General features: G+C 65.6%; 1 protein-coding gene across 4 annotated transcripts in view; it reads left to right on the top strand.

The window, feature by feature from the left end:
* Window positions 1–12644, top strand: part of LOC115145624 (deoxycytidylate deaminase-like) — a 77050-nt gene that overhangs the window by 21969 nt on the left and 42437 nt on the right. The window lies entirely within an intron of this gene.

Here is a 12644-nt window from a genome sequence, read left to right as displayed (position 1 = left end):
AGCGACCACACGGCGATTGCGCAACATATTCTCAGCAGTGTTTTTTTTTTGGGGGTGCGTTTTGATCACCGTCGACGTCGCACATGCGTGTGCCGTGGTACGGTCTGTGTGCCGTGGTACGGTCTGTGTGCCGTGGTGATTCTGTTAGGCAGAATGCTCGGCGAGGGAGCGACGTCACACTGGGGATTGGGGACGACCCCCCCCCAACATGGAACAAGGTTTCAAGGGGGGTGGTGCAACCCGTACCCTTACCCCTCTTGTTGCTCCCCCCCACTTACGATAGGAAACATTATTATACTCCGCAACCTTTTTCAAACATAGCAACACGAACGGCAAGCACAGCTTTTTTTCCCTCTTTCGATCCTTCTCCTTCGCTCCCTCTCTACTGCTTTCTGCCCTCCCTCAAAAAACGTTCCTTCCCCCGTTACCTTCCCACAACCCCCTGCTGTTGCTCCTTAGGCAAGAGGCCCTCCTGGAGCTGCATACCGAAGTGAGACACACACAGGCACACACACACACACACACACACACACTCTCAACTCCTACACACACACACACACACACACACACACACACACACACACACACACACACACAGCTATATATACTGACATGTATGCGGGCATGCATACACACACTCATAGTTCCGACATACTCCTACACACACTATTTCACTCTGATCACAAATGGGTCTTGCCAGGCCCTCTTCTCTCCCCGGCACAGTGGGGTGTAAGCTCCATCTCCAGGCTCCTACTTCATTAAGGAGGGAGTTTATACACACACACACAGACACACACACACACGTTTTGTTCACCTGCACCTTCAAGAGGAGAGAAGGAAACTGAACAGCAACAAGCCAACCTAATTTGTGATGCAGTTTCAACCTGGCTTGTCAAACGCTTAGCAACAAGTGCCATGTTTCACAAAGGTGGCGTGTGATGACTGTTCACTCCGCCCCGCCACTAGAAACATCTATTTTTTTCCCTCTGCTTCTGTCTTACTAATTCTCTTTCTCTCCCTTTCTCTCGCTCTCTCACTCTCTCATATCTATCCTTCTCACTGTCATAACAGCATGATGAGAATCAGAGGGTTTAACAATAGATGTGTTTCCTACGGAAGGCCGTTGGGCTCAATTCCACAGCGCTCCTTAGCGCTGCACCTGTTCGTCTGGTTTTAATCTCTCACTCTAGAAATGGGCTTATTTCCATTCAGCCTTGATTACAACTTCTCCATGTGTGGGGTCAAAGAGTGCGTTTGAACCTCAACCTAGGGAATAGGTTAAAGTATGGTCTGAGCGAGTGGGCCGCGCTCTCGCTCTCTCTGTGTGTGTGTGTGTGTGCGCCGCTCTGTCCGGTCGTTTGTGTGTTTAATAAATGCGCCTCATGTACCGACGAACAGAACGGCTCAGCTCTCTAAGAACGGGAAGGGATCCTCCGAGTCCTTTAAAAAAAAAAAGTTTAATTAAGTAACGCTTGCAAGGCCTTGAACGGTAGCCTCTCGGCCCCTCAACGTGTGCGTGCGCGCGCCTTGAACGAAACCCTCTTGGCCTTTCAATACACAGGCTCTTCAGGTGAGAGATGGAGGGGGAAAAGAGGTCTACTCTTCTGGCTTTAGGGGGCACTGTGGTCTTCTCATTCTCACCACTCGCCCTTCGTTTCCTCTCTGTCTCCAGCAGGCCACCCGTTCAATCAACGTTTGAACAAATCTCTCAGTTGGCCTTTTATTTTTGGACTGGAGTTCAAATGAGTTGCGCTGCTTCTCAGTAACCGTGTGGAGCCACCCAGAACTCTCTCTCCCTCCAATCTCTTTCCACCTTTTTATCGTTCGCTTTTCTATTTCAATCATTCTGTTTTTCTCCCATTTTCACTGGCACACTTTTATTCACCCAATTACTTACTTTGACTCACTCCTCTCTCCTCCTTTCCTCCCCTTCCCCCTCTCTCTCCACCCCCCAGTTACCAGACGGTTAATAGTACGTAACTGTCTTGTTATTTACACTATAAATCCTCAAATCAGCCTCCTATTATATTCTCAGCCGGTCTCAGTTCTAATGTGAAAAAGCTGCTGCTGCGGTCCGGCCTGACTCCCACGCTGGCAGCGCTGCGGTCCGGCCTGACTCCCACGCTGGCAGCGCTGCGGTCCGGCCTGACTCCCACGCTGGCAGCGCTGCGGTCCGGCCTGACTCCCACGCTGGCAGCGCTGCGGTCCGGCCTGACTCCCACGCTGGCAGTGTTGTTACGTCTTTAATACTGAGAGCTGAGGTCCGGCCTGACTCTCAGGCTGGCAGCGCTGCGGTCCGGCCTGACTCCCAGGCTGGCAGCGCTGCGGTCCGGCCTGACTCCCAGGCTGGCAGCGCTGCGGTCCGGCCTGACTCCCAGGCTGGCAGCGCTGCGGTCCGGCCTGACTCCCACGCTGGCAGCGCTGCGGTCCGGCCTGACTCCCACGCTGGCAGCGCTGCGGTCCGGCCTGACTCCCACGCTGGCAGCGCTGCGGTCCGGCCTGACTCCCACGCTGGCAGTGTTGTTACGTCTTTAATACTGAGAGCTGTGGTCCGGCCTGACTCCCACGCTGGCAGCGCTGCGGTCCGGCCTGACTCCCACGCTGGCAGCGCTATGGTCCGGCCTGACTCCCACGCTGGCAGCGCTGCGGTCCGGCCTGACTCCCACGCTGGCAGCGCTGTGGTCCGGCCTGACTCCCACGCTGGCAGCGCTATGGTCCGGCCTGACTCCCACGCTGGCAGCGCTGTGGTCCGGCCTGACTCCCACGCTGGCAGCGCTGTGGTCCGGCCTGACTCCCACGCTGGCAGCGCTGCCTGACTCCCACGCTGGGCCTCCGGCCTGGACTCCCACGCTGGCAGCGCTGCGGTCCGGCCTGACTCCCACGCTGGCAGCGCTGCGGTCCGGCCTGACTCCCACGCTGGCAGCGCTGCGGTCCGGCCTGACTCCCACGCTGGCAGCGCTGCGGTCCGGCCTGACTCCCACGCTGGCAGCGCTGCGGTCCTGGCCTGACTCGGCCCACGCTGGCAGTGTTGTTACGTCTTTAATACTGAGAGCTGTGGTCCGGCCTGACTCCCACGCTGGCAGCGCTGCGGTCCGGCCTGACTCCCACGCTGGCAGTGTTGTCCCGTCTTTAATACTGAGAGCTGAGGTCCGGCCTGACTCCTAGGCTGGCAGCGCTGCGGTCCGGCCTGACTCCCAGGCTGGCAGCGCTGCGGTCCGGCCTGACTCCCAGGCTGGCAGCGCTGCGGTCCGGCCTGACTCCCAGGCTGGCAGCGCTGTGGTCCGGCCTGACTCCCAGGCTGGCAGCGCTGCGGTCCGGCCTGACTCCCACGCTGGCAGCGCTGCGGTCCGGCCTGACTCCCAGGCTGGCAGCGCTGTGGTCCGGCCTGACTCCCAGGCTGGCAGCGCTATGGTCCGGCCTGACTCCCACGCTGGCAGCGCTATGGTCCGGCCTGACTCCCACGCTGGCAGCGCTGTGGTCCGGCCTGACTCCCACGCTGGCAGCGCTGAGGTCCGGCCTGACTCCCACGCTGGCAGCGCTGCGGTCCGGCCTGACTCCCACGCTGGCAGCGCTGCGGTCCGGCCTGACTCCCATGCTGGCAGTGTTGTTACGTCTTTAATACTGAGAGCTGCGGTCCGGCCTGACTCCCACGCTGGCAGCGCTGCGGTCCGGCCTGACTCCCACGCTGGCAGTGTTGTTACGTCTTTAATACTGAGAGCTGCGGTCCGGCCTGACTCCCACGCTGGCAGCGCTGCGGTCCGGCCTGACTCCCACGCTGGCAGTGTTGCGTCTTTAATACTGAGAGCTGCGGTCCGGCCTGACTCCCACGCTGGCAGCGCTGCGGTCCGGCCTGACTCCCACGCTGGCAGTGTTGTTACGTCTTTAATACTGAGAGCTGAGGTCCGGCCTGACTCCCAGGCTGGCAGCGCTGCGGTCCGGCCTGACTCCCAGGCTGGCAGCGCTGCGGTCCGGCCTGACTCCCAGGCTGGCAGCGCTGCGGTCCGGCCTGACTCCCAGGCTGGCAGCGCTGCGGTCCGGCCTGACTCCCACGCTGGCAGCGCTGCGGTCCGGCCTGACTCCCACGCTGGCAGCGCTGCGGTCTGGCCTGACTCCCACGCTGGCAGCGCTGCGGTCCGGCCTGACTCCCACGCTGGCAGCGCTGCGGTCCGGCCTGACTCCCACGCTGGCAGCGCTGCGGTCCGGCCTGACTCCCACGCTGGCAGCGCTGCGGTCCGGCCTGACTCCCACGCTGGCAGCGCGGTCCGGCCTGACTCCCACGCTGGCAGCGCTGCGGTCCGGCCTGACTCCCACGCTGGCAGTGTTGTTACGTCTTTAATACTGAGAGCTGTGGTCCGGCCTGACTCCCACGCTGGCAGCGCTGCGGTCCGGCCTGACTCCCACGCTGGCAGTGTTGTTACGTCTTTAATACTGAGAGCTGAGGTCCGGCCTGACTCCCAGGCTGGCAGCGCTGCGGTCCGGCCTGACTCCCAGGCTGGCAGCGCTGCGGTCCGGCCTGACTCCCACGCTGGCAGCGCTGCGGTCCGGCCTGACTCCCACGCTGGCAGTGTTGTTACGTCTTTAATACTGAGAGCTGTGGTCCGGCCTGACTCCCACGCTGGCAGCGCTGCGGTCCGGCCTGACTCCCACGCTGGCAGTGTTGTTACGTCTTTAATACTGAGAGCTGAGGTCCGGCCTGACTCCTAGGCTGGCAGCGCTGCGGTCCGGCCTGACTCCCAGGCTGGCAGCGCTGCGGTCCGGCCTGACTCCCAGGCTGGCAGCGCTGCGGTCCGGCCTGACTCCCAGGCTGGCAGCGCTGCGGTCCGGCCTGACTCCCAGGCTGGCAGCGCTGCGGTCCGGCCTGACTCCCACGCTGGCAGCGCTGCGGTCCGGCCTGACTCCCAGGCTGGCAGCGCTGCGGTCCGGCCTGACTCCCAGGCTGGCAGCGCTATGGTCCGGCCTGACTCCCACGCTGGCAGCGCTATGGTCCGGCCTGACTCCCACGCTGGCAGCGCTGCGGTCCGGCCTGACTCCCACGCTGGCAGCGCTGCGGTCCGGCCTGACTCCCACGCTGGCAGCGCTGCGGTCCGGCCTGACTCCCACGCTGGCAGCGCTGCGGTCCGGCCTGACTCCCACGCTGGCAGCGCTGCGGTCCGGCCTGACTCCCACGCTGGCAGTGTTGTTACGTCTTTAATACTGAGAGCTGCGGTCCGGCCTGACTCCCACGCTGGCAGCGCTGCGGTCCGGCCTGACTCCCACGCTGGCAGTGTTGTTACGTCTTTAATACTGAGAGCTGCGGTCCGGCCTGACTCCCACGCTGGCAGCGCTGCGGTCCGGCCTGACTCCCACGCTGGCAGTGTTGTTACGTCTTTAATACTGAGAGCTGCGGTCCGGCCTGACTCCCACGCTGGCAGCGCTGCGGTCCGGCCTGACTCCCACGCTGGCAGTGTTGTTACGTCTTTAATACTGAGAGCTGAGGTCCGGCCTGACTCCCAGGCTGGCAGCGCTGAGGTCCGGCCTGACTCCCACGCTGGCAGCGCTGCGGTCCGGCCTGACTCCCACGCTGGCAGCGCTGCGGTCCGGCCTGACTCCCACGCTGGCAGCGCTGCGGTCCGGCCTGACTCCCACGCTGGCAGCGCTGCGGTCCGGCCTGACTCCCACGCTGGCAGTGTTGTTACGTCTTTAATACTGAGAGCTGTGGTCCGGCCTGACTCCCACGCTGGCAGCGCTGCGGTCCGGCCTGACTCCCACGCTGGCAGTGTTGTTACGTCTTTAATACTGAGAGCTGAGGTCCGGCCTGACTCCCACGCTGGCAGCGCTGCGGTCCGGCCTGACTCCCACGCTGGCAGCGCTGCGGTCCGGCCTGACTCCCACGCTGGCAGCGCTGCGGTCCGGCCTGACTCCCACGCTGGCAGTGTTGTTACGTCTTTAATACTGAGAGCTGCGGTCCGGCCTGACTCCCACGCTGGCAGCGCTGCGGTCCGGCCTGACTCCCACGCTGGCAGCGCTGCGGTCCGGCCTGACTCCCAGGCTGGCAGCGCTATGGTCCGGCCTGACTCCCACGCTGGCAGCGCGGCTGGTCCGGCCTGACTCCCACGCTGGCAGCGCTGCGGTCCGGCCTGACTCCCACGCTGGCAGCGCTGCGGTCCGGCCTGACTCCCACGCTGGCAGCGCTGCGGTCCGGCCTGACTCCCACGCTGGCAGCGCTGCGGTCCGGCCTGACTCCCACGCTGGCAGCGCTGCGGTCCGGCCTGACTCCCACGCTGGCAGCGCTGCGGTCCGGCCTGACTCCCACGCTGGCAGCGCTGCGGTCCGGCCTGACTCCCACGCTGGCAGCGCTGCGGTCCGGCCTGACTCCCACGCTGGCAGCGCTGCGGTCCGGCCTGACTCCCACGCTGGCAGCGCTGCGGTCCGGCCTGACTCCCACGCTGGCAGTGTTGTTACGTCTTTAATACTGAGAGCTGCGGTCGGCCTGACTCCCACGCTGGCAGCGCTGCGGTCCGGCCTGACTCCCACGCTGGCAGTGTTGTTACGTCTTTAATACTGAGAGCTGCGGTCCGGCCTGCGCTGGCAGCGCTGCGGTCCGGCCTGACTCCCACGCTGGCAGTGTTGTTACGTCTTTAATACTGAGAGCTGCGGTCGGCCTGACTCCCACGCTGGCAGCGCTGCGGTCCGGCCTGACTCCCACGCTGGCAGTGTTGTTACGTCTTTAATACTGAGAGCTGAGGTCCGGCCTGACTCCCAGGCTGGCAGCGCTGAGGTCCGGCCTGACTCCCACGCTGGCAGCGCTGCGGTCCGGCCTGACTCCCACGCTGGCAGCGCTGCGGTCCGGCCTGACTCCCACGCTGGCAGCGCTGCGGTCCGGCCTGACTCCCACGCTGGCAGCGCTGCGGTCGGCCTGACTCCCACGCTGGCAGTGTTGTTACGTCTTTAATACTGAGAGCTGTGGTCCGGCCTGACTCCCACGCTGGCAGCGCTGCGGTCCGGCCTGACTCCCACGCTGGCAGTGTTGTTACGTCTTTAATACTGAGAGCTGAGGTCCGGCCTGACTCCCACGCTGGCAGCGCTGCGGTCCGGCCTGACTCCCACGCTGGCAGCGCTGCGGTCCGGCCTGACTCCCACGCTGGCAGCGCTGCGGTCCGGCCTGACTCCCACGCTGGCAGTGTTGTTACGTCTTTAATACTGAGAGCTGCGGTCCGGCCTGACTCCCACGCTGGCAGCGCTGCGGTCCGGCCTGACTCCCACGCTGGCAGCGCTGCGGTCCGGCCTGACTCCCACGCTGGCAGCGCTGCGGTCCGGCCTGACTCCCAGGCTGGCAGCGCTATGGTCCGGCCTGACTCCCACGCTGGCAGCGCTATGGTCCGGCCTGACTCCCACGCTGGCAGCGCTGCGGTCCGGCCTGACTCCCACGCTGGCAGCGCTGCGGTCCGGCCTGACTCCCACGCTGGCAGCGCTGCGGTCCGGCCTGACTCCCACGCTGGCAGCGCTGTCCGGCCTGACTCCCACGCTGGCAGCGCCGGTCCGGCCTGACTCCCACGCTGGCAGTGTTGTTACGTCTTTAATACTGAGAGCTGCGGTCCGGCCTGACTCCCACGCTGGCAGCGCTGCGGTCCGGCCTGACTCCCACGCTGGCAGTGTTGTTACGTCTTTAATACTGAGAGCTGCGGTCCGGCCTGACTCCCACGCTGGCAGCGCTGCGGTCCGGCCTGACTCCCACGCTGGCAGTGTTGTTACGTCTTTAATACTGAGAGCTGCGGTCCGGCCTGACTCCCACGCTGGCAGCGCTGCGGTCCGGCCTGACTCCCACGCTGGCAGTGTTGTTACGTCTTTAATACTGAGAGCTGAGGTCCGGCCTGACTCCCAGGCTGGCAGCGCTGAGGTCCGGCCTGACTCCCAGGCTGGCAGCGCTGCGGTCCGGCCTGACTCCCAGGCTGGCAGCGCTGCGGTCCGGCCTGACTCCCACGCTGGCAGTGTTGTTACGTCTTTAATACTGAGAGCTGAGGTCCGGCCTGACTCCCAGGCTGGCAGCGCTGCGGTCCGGCCTGACTCCCAGGCTGGCAGCGCTGCGGTCCGGCCTGACTCCCAGGCTGGCAGCGCTGCGGTCCGGCCTGACTCCCAGGCTGGCAGCGCTGCGGTCCGGCCTGACTCCCACGCTGGCAGCGCTGCGGTCCGGCCTGACTCCCACGCTGGCAGTGTTGTTACGTCTTTAATACTGAGAGCTGTGGTCCGGCCTGACTCCCACGCTGGCAGCGCTGCGGTCCGGCCTGACTCCCACGCTGGCAGTGTTGTTACGTCTTTAATACTGAGAGCTGAGGTCCGGCCTGACTCCCAGGCTGGCAGCGCTGCGGTCCGGCCTGACTCCCAGGCTGGCAGCGCTGCGGTCCGGCCTGACTCCCAGGCTGGCAGCGCTGCGGTCCGGCCTGACTCCCAGGCTGGCAGCGCTGTGGTCCGGCCTGACTCCCAGGCTGGCAGCGCTGCGGTCCGGCCTGACTCCCACGCTGGCAGCGCTGCGGTCCGGCCTGACTCCCAGGCTGGCAGCGCTGTGGTCCGGCCTGACTCCCAGGCTGGCAGCGCTATGGTCCGGCCTGACTCCCACGCTGGCAGCGCTATGGTCCGGCCTGACTCCCACGCTGGCAGCGCTGCGGTCCGGCCTGACTCCCACGCTGGCAGCGCTGCGGTCCGGCCTGACTCCCACGCTGGCAGTGTTGTTACGTCTTTAATACTGAGAGCTGTGGTCCGGCCTGACTCCCACGCTGGCAGCGCTGCGGTCCGGCCTGACTCCCACGCTGGCAGTGTTGTTACGTCTTTAATACTGAGAGCTGAGGTCCGGCCTGACTCCCAGGCTGGCAGCGCTGCGGTCCGGCCTGACTCCCAGGCTGGCAGCGCTGCGGTCCGGCCTGACTCCCACGCTGGCAGCGCTGCGGTCCGGCCTGACTCCCACGCTGGCAGTGTTGTTACGTCTTTAATACTGAGAGCTGTGGTCCGGCCTGACTCCCACGCTGGCAGCGCTGCGGTCCGGCCTGACTCCCACGCTGGCAGTGTTGTTACGTCTTTAATACTGAGAGCTGAGGTCCGGCCTGACTCCCAGGCTGGCAGCGCTGGTCCGGCCTGACTCCCAGGCTGGCAGCGCTGCGGTCCGGCCTGACTCCCAGGCTGGCAGCGCTGCTCCGGCCTGACTCCCAGGCTGGCAGCGCTGCGGTCCGGCCTGACTCCCAGGCTGGCAGCGCTGCGGTCCGGCCTGACTCCCACGCTGGCAGCGCTGCGGTCCGGCCTGACTCCCAGGCTGGCAGCGCTGCGGTCCGGCCTGACTCCCAGGCTGGCAGCGCTATGGTCGGCCTGACTCCCACGCTGGCAGCGCTATGGTCGGCCTGACTCCCACGCTGGCAGCGCTGCGGTCCGGCCTGACTCCCACGCTGGCAGCGCTGCGGTCCGGCCTGACTCCCACGCTGGCAGCGCTGCGGTCCGGCCTGACTCCCACGCTGGCAGCGCTGCGGTCGGCCTGACTCCCACGCTGGCAGCGCTGCGGTCGGCCTGACTCCCACGCTGGCAGTGTTGTTACGTCTTTAATACTGAGAGCTGCGGTCCGGCCTGACTCCCACGCTGGCAGCGCTGCGGTCCGGCCTGACTCCCACGCTGGCAGTGTTGTTACGTCTTTAATACTGAGAGCTGCGGTCCGGCCTGACTCCCACGCTGGCAGCGCTGCGGTCCGGCCTGACTCCCACGCTGGCAGTGTTGTTACGTCTTTAATACTGAGAGCTGCGGTCCGGCCTGACTCCCACGCTGGCAGCGCTGCGGTCGGCCTGACTCCCACGCTGGCAGTGTTGTTACGTCTTTAATACTGAGAGCTGAGGTCCGGCCTGACTCCCAGGCTGGCAGCGCTGAGGTCCGGCCTGACTCCCACGCTGGCAGCGCTGAGGTCCGGCCTGACTCCCACGCTGGCAGCGCTGCGGTCCGGCCTGACTCCCACGCTGGCAGCGCTGCGGTCCGGCCTGACTCCCACGCTGGCAGCGCTGCGGTCCGGCCTGACTCCCACGCTGGCAGTGTTGTTACGTCTTTAATACTGAGAGCTGTGGTCCGGCCTGACTCCCACGCTGGCAGCTGCGGTCCGGCCTGACTCCCACGCTGGCAGTGTTGTTCGTCTTTAATACTGAGAGCTGAGGTCCGGCCTGACTCCCACGCTGGCAGCGCTGCGGTCCGGCCTGACTCCCACGCTGGCAGCGCTGCGGTCCGGCCTGACTCCCACGCTGGCAGCGCTGCGGTCCGGCCTGACTCCCACGCTGGCAGTGTTGTTACGTCTTTAATACTGAGAGCTGCGGTCCGGCCTGACTCCCACGCTGGCAGCGCTGCGGTCCGGCCTGACTCCCACGCTGGCAGCGCTGCGGTCGGCCTGACTCCCACGCTGGCAGCGCTGCGGTCCGGCCTGACTCCCAGGCTGGCAGCGCTATGGTCGGCCTGACTCCCACGCTGGCAGCGCTATGGTCCGGCCTGACTCCCACGCTGGCAGCGCTGTGGTCGGCCTGACTCCCACGCTGGCAGCGCTGCGGTCCGGCCTGACTCCCACGCTGGCAGCGCTGCGGTCGGCCTGACTCCCACGCTGGCAGCGCTGCGGTCCGGCCTGACTCCCACGCTGGCAGCGCTGCGGTCCGGCCTGACTCCCATGCTGGCAGTGTTGTTACGTCTTTAATACTGAGAGCTGCGGTCCGGCCTGACTCCCACGCTGGCAGCGCTGCGGTCCGGCCTGACTCCCACGCTGGCAGTGTTGTTACGTCTTTAATACTGAGAGCTGCGGTCCGGCCTGACTCCCACGCTGGCAGCGCTGCGGTCCGGCCTGACTCCCACGCTGGCAGTGTTGTTACGTCTTTAATACTGAGAGCTGCGGTCCGGCCTGACTCCCACGCTGGCAGCGCTGCGGTCCGGCCTGACTCCCACGCTGGCAGTGTTGTTACGTCTTTAATACTGAGAGCTGAGGTCGGCCTGACTCCCAGGCTGGCAGCGCTGAGGTCCGGCCTGACTCCCAGGCTGGCAGCGCTGCGGTCCGGCCTGACTCCCAGGCTGGCAGCGCTGCGGTCCGGCCTGACTCCCACGCTGGCAGTGTTGTTACGTCTTTAATACTGAGAGCTGAGGTCCGGCCTGACTCCCAGGCTGGCAGCGCTGCGGTCGGCCTGACTCCCAGGCTGGCAGCGCTGCGGTCCGGCCTGACTCCCAGGCTGGCAGCGCTGCGGTCGGCCTGACTCCCAGGCTGGCAGCGCTGCGGTCCGGCTGACTCCCACGCTGGCAGCGCTGCGGTCGGCCTGACTCCCCGCTGGCAGTGTTGTTCGTCTTTAATACTGAGAGCTGTGGTCCGGCCTGACTCCCACGCTGGCAGCGCTGCGGTCCGGCCTGACTCCCACGCTGGCAGTGTTGTTACGTCTTTAATACTGAGAGCTGAGGTCCGGCCTGACTCCTAGGCTGGCAGCGCTGCGGTCCGGCCTGACTCCCAGGCTGGCAGCGCTGCGGTCCGGCCTGACTCCCAGGCTGGCAGCGCTGCGGTCCGGCCTGACTCCCAGGCTGGCAGCGCTGTGGTCGGCCTGACTCCCAGGCTGGCAGCGCTGCGGTCGGCCTGACTCCCACGCTGGCAGCGCTGCGGTCCGGCCTGACTCCCAGGCTGGCAGCGCTGTGGTCCGGCCTGACTCCCAGGCTGGCAGCGCTATGGTCCGGCCTGACTCCCACGCTGGCAGCGCTATGGTCCGGCCTGACTCCCACGCTGGCAGCGCTGTGGTCCGGCCTGACTCCCACGCTGGCAGCGCTGAGGTCCGGCCTGACTCCCACGCTGGCAGCGCTGCGGTCCGGCCTGACTCCCACGCTGGCAGCGCTGCGGTCCGGCCTGACTCCCATGCTGGCAGTGTTGTTACGTCTTTAATACTGAGAGCTGCGGTCCGGCCTGACTCCCACGCTGGCAGCGCTGCGGTCGGCCTGACTCCCACGCTGGCAGTGTTGTTACGTCTTTAATACTGAGAGCTGCGGTCCGGCCTGACTCCCACGCTAGCAGCGCTGCGGTCCGGCCTGACTCCCACGCTGGCAGTGTTGTTACGTCTTTAATACTGAGAGCTGCGGTCCGGCCTGACTCCCACGCTGGCAGCGCTGCGGTCCGGCCTGACTCCCACGCTGGCAGTGTTGTTACGTCTTTAATACTGAGAGCTGAGGTCCGGCCTGACTCCCAGGCTGGCAGCGCTGAGGTCCGGCCTGACTCCCAGGCTGGCAGCGCTGCGGTCCGGCCTGACTCCCAGGCTGGCAGCGCTGCGGTCCGGCCTGACTCCCACGCTGGCAGTGTTGTTACGTCTTTAATACTGAGAGCTGAGGTCCGGCCTGACTCCCAGGCTGGCAGCGCTGCGGTCCGGCCTGACTCCCAGGCTGGCAGCGCTGCGGTCCGGCCTGACTCCCAGGCTGGCAGCGCTGCGGTCCGGCCTGACTCCCAGGCTGGCAGCGCTGCGGTCCGGCCTGACTCCCACGCTGGCAGCGCTGCGGTCCGGCCTGACTCCCACGCTGGCAGCGCTGCGGTCCGGCCTGACTCCCACGCTGGCAGTGTTGTTACGTCTTTAATACTGAGAGCTGTGGTCGGCCTGACTCCCACGCTGGCAGCGCTGCGGTCGGCCTGACTCCCACGCTGG

Source organism: Oncorhynchus nerka, linkage group LG18, assembly GCF_034236695.1.
Source record: "Oncorhynchus nerka isolate Pitt River linkage group LG18, Oner_Uvic_2.0, whole genome shotgun sequence".
Lineage (NCBI taxonomy): Eukaryota > Metazoa > Chordata > Actinopteri > Salmoniformes > Salmonidae > Oncorhynchus > Oncorhynchus nerka.
This window is presented reverse-complemented; position numbering and strand designations above follow the sequence as displayed.